Below are 4,579 nucleotides of genomic sequence, written 5' to 3' on the forward strand. Positions count from 1 at the left end.
CTAGAGGATCAGCCATATTGGACTTAATTCTCACTAACAGAGATGAAATGATAGAGGGTGTTGAAACCACAGGAACCTTGGGGGGGAGTGATCATGCAATATTGGAATTCAACATTATGCAAGCACAAGCAATAGAACTTAATCAAAGTAGAGTGTTGGACTTTAAGAGAGCTAATTTCAATAAACTTAGAGAGAGCTTGGGAAGGATTCCATGGATGAGAAGCCTCAAATACAAATGAAGAAGAAAAATAAGAGCTCTAAAACAAAACCAGTACGGCTGCAAAAAGAACTCTCTGATAAATTGCAAGGCAAACAGAACAGGTATAAAAAGTGGAAAGAGGGGCACATAACTAAGGCAGAATATCAGCAAATAGCCTGAGCCTGCAAAGATGAAGTGAGGAAACTAAGGCTCAAAAGAAACTAAGACTTGAGACAAAAGTCAAAAATAACAACAACAACAACAACAACAACAACAACAAAAACTTTTTTCAACATGTAAAAAACAAAAAAAGTTAAGGAAATGATTAGTCCATTAGTGCGTGAAAGTAGCAAGAAGGTGACAAGCAACAGGGAGAAAGCAGAACAACTTAACTCATTTTTTGCATTCATCTTTACACAAAGGGAAAAAATAGTCCGGTAAAAAACAGATGAGAAACAGAAGTTAAAATAAGCAAGAAAATGGTAAGTGAGCACCTGTCCACCCTAGACAATTTCAAATCACCAGGACCAGATGGATTACACCCCAAGGTTCTCAAGGAACTGGCAGATGTGATCTCACAATCACTGAACTATATATTTCAAAGATCCTCGAGCTCTGGCAAACAACCAGAGGACTGCAAAGAGCTGATATTGTTCCCATCTTAAAAAAGGAAAAAAATGGATCAAGGAAACTATATTGCTATCAGCCTGAACTCAATACCTGGGAAGATTCTGGAAAAGATAAGCAACGAATCAGGGAACACCTAGAGGTGTTAAGACAAAGTCATAACCAAAGCCAACATGGGTTTCTCAAAAACAGATCATGCCAGAAAAATCTTGTTGCATTCTTTGACCAGGTGACAAAATTAGTGGACCAGAGAAATGCTGTGGATATAATTTACATGGACTTCAGTAAGGCATTTGATAAAGTAGACCACAACCTACTAATTGATAAGATAGAAAAATGTGGGTTAGACACAGTGGTGGGATTCAGCTGGTTCGCACCACTTCAGCAGAACCGGTAGCTAATTTTTTGTTGCCCAGGCCCAGAATGGACTTCTAGAAGTGAATCCACACAGAGAACTGGTTGTTCACATATCTGAATCCCACCTCTGGTTAGACAGCATCACCCCAGATGGATTCATAGCTGGCCATACTCAGCATTTGGTCCTAATGGAACTGCATCTACATGGAGAGAAGTCTGTAGTGGGGTGCCCCATGGTTCTGTTTTGGGCTCAGTGCTCTTCAACATCTTCATCAATGATTTGGATGAGGGAATAGATGGGGAACTAATCAAATTTGCAGATGACACTAAGTTGGCAGGAATAGCCAAGATAGGCTTAAGATACAGAAGGATCTTGACAGACTTGATCATTGGGCACTATGTAACAAAATGAAATTCAATGGTGAAAAAAACTAAGATTCTACAGTACATTTAATCAGGAAAAACCAAATGCAATGGTACAGTATAGGTGGTACCTTGTTCAATAGTAGTAACTGTGAGACAGATCTTGAAGTCCTAGTGGACAGTGACTTAAATATGAGCCAGCAATGTGCTGCAGCTGCAAAAAAAAGCCAAAACAGTGCTAGGCTGCATTAACAGAGAGATAGAATTCAGATCATATGAAATGCCACTTTATAACACCTTGGTAAGGCCACAGTTGGAATACTGCATCCAGTTTTGAGCACCACGATATAAAAAAAGATATTGAGGCTTTAGAAAGAGTACAAAGAAGAGCAACAAAGATGATCAGAGGACTGAAGGCTTAAACATATAAAAAACAGTTGCTGGAATTGGATATGTCCAATTTAATGAAGAGAAGGACTAGGGGTGACATGATAGCAGTGTTCCAATATCTCAGGGGTTGCCAAAAATAAAAGGGAATCAAGCTATTCTCCAAAGCACCTGAAGGCAGGACAAGAAGCAATGTGTGAAAACTAATCAAAGAGAGAAGGAACCTAGAACTAAGGAGAAATTTCCTGACAGTTAGAACAATTAATCAGTGAAACAACCTTCCTCCAGAAGTTCTGAATGCTCAAATACCTTTTTAAGAAAAGACTGGACAAACCTTTGTCTGAAATCTTATAGGGTTTCATGTCTCCCTTCCAACATCATCATCATCATCATCATCATCATCATCATCATCATCATCATCATCATCATTATTATTATTATTATTATTATTATTATTATTATTATTGCAGCATAATGTAAGAAGAACTTGAAGACATGAGACTATATCACAGGAAATGAAAGCTGCAAATATGGGGACATTGCAGAGATTTGAACAGCTATTGATATGCCCTAATCTTGATGGACCATATACAATGGACAATTTGTTCATGGCCAATGACAAACCTATTCAGATCACTACTTTTGGGGCCTCAAATGCTCTATGTGTCATATAAGTGTTTTAGATTCCTTCTATATTTTAATTTTTATATTTGACATATGGCTATTGAAAGTTTTCCTTATTTAGATTATTATACTAATTTTAAGTATTATATTTCTCTTTTAAGGTAAGATATTCTGGACTCAGAAAATAATAAATAAATTTTACCTTCTTTCATTTTATTGTATTTTACTGTCCTTGATGCTTATGCTTTTATATGCTGAACTCACTATTCAACCACTACTGGGATGATTTTGCATTGGAATTAAATAAAGGATGTGCACATTTAAATTTTAAATCACCTGTTTATATTTTAGCAGTTTATATTCATATCACATATAAAAAAATGAGACTGCTGAATCCAAGGGTTGTTGTGGTGACAGTCATTTAATCGTCTACTTCCGTGGATCAGTGAATACATTATTTCCTAAAAAAGTGAAAAATGAGACAGACCTGGTTAAACNAAAAAAAAATATTATTATGTTGAAGTAAATTGCTTCTTTCCATTAAGCTATGCACATTCTTACAATGTCATTGTTTTACTAATGTAGTTAAAAACATCCTGCCTACTCCAAATATCCTACATAATTTAATTGTCAATTATGAGGTCCAGGAAGGGCTCAGTACTTACAAACACTACTTCAGAAAGCCATGTAGTGGGACTCAAATAAAAATCCCCTTATGTTTTATAGAACACACAGGCATTGAATGCAAGGGTAACAGTACATACATTTGTAGCATTCATCTTTAAAATCTATTTTATTATATACTATTTTACCTTTCTGTTTTATCCAACCTTCTGACATGAATTGGGTAACTAATACAATAAGAAGTATTTAAACTCAGTCCCAGCAAAACACAAACTTGTCCATTCCAAGTAAGGAATGAAACAGAAAATTACCTAGAGAGAGCAATCAATACTTTGTTGTGATAACACTAATTATTTGTGGGGTGAAACTAGATTGTATGTTTACTTTCAAGGTCTATTTCCAAGGTACAAAGCAACAAGTATGTTCTAGGAATGATATCATTAAGAAACTGAAAAACACCACATTTGGAGCACAAGGTGAAATTCTGCATATTTCAGCCCCTGCCCTGTTATTTCTTTGTATCAGAATAGGAAGCACCCAGCAAGAGGAATCCTTTTATGTTAAGCATGTTGAAACTTCTGTCAATGAAACAATTTATATTGTAATGGAATGTTTAAGACCAACACAAAAGGAAAAAATTTACCAGCTCCCGGGTTTTGCACCCTCAGACATAACAAGAAGAGTATCAGCAGAAATAGAAAAACAAAATTGCAAGCAGATCTCGGCATCCTATGCATGGACACAAGCCTGATTCTCTATGACTAAGGACAGGAAACTTTTTTTTTTTTGCAGATGACAGAATAAAATTCATTGAATCCAGAAACACATTGACTTGAACTATGGAGTAACTCAAACTATAGTTAAAATTAGACCAACTTTAAAGAAAAACCTACTTCTGGGAAGTATCTCCCATACGGAATATGGAAAACTTTGGACAGAAACACCAACGCACAGAGTATGAGCAATAAACAGGGTGAATTAGAATTAGAAATTCGGGTAAATGAGGGCAGATATGATATTGTTGTTATTATGGAAACTTGGTGGGATGAGTTATGTAGGAAGCACATTACAATAGTAAAAGGGGACTTTAATTATCTTGACATCAACTGGAAGACAAACTCTGCAACCAAGTTAAAGGTCAAACAGATTCCTGACAAACCTAGCAGACAACTTTGTCTTCCAAACAGTAGAGAAGGGAACTAGAGGATCAGCCATATTGGACTTAATTCTCACTAACAGAGATGAAATGATAGAGGGTGTTGAAACCACAGGAACCTTGGGGGGGAGTGATCATGCAATATTGGAATTCAACATTATGCAAGCACAAGCAATAGAACTTAATCAAAGTAGAGTGTTGGACTTTAAGAGAGCTAATTTCAATAAACTTAGAGAGAGCTT

The 4,579-nt window shown here is 36.1% G+C and overlaps 1 pseudogene; it reads right to left on the reverse strand.

Moving 5' to 3' along the window:
* LOC107286629 overlaps positions 1-4,579 on the reverse strand; it is a 46,273-nt pseudogene that overhangs the window by 18,552 nt on the left and 23,142 nt on the right.

Source organism: Protobothrops mucrosquamatus, unplaced genomic scaffold (assembly GCF_001527695.2).
Source record: "Protobothrops mucrosquamatus isolate PMUCROS unplaced genomic scaffold, P.Mucros_1.0 scaffold303, whole genome shotgun sequence".
NCBI lineage: Eukaryota > Metazoa > Chordata > Lepidosauria > Squamata > Viperidae > Protobothrops > Protobothrops mucrosquamatus.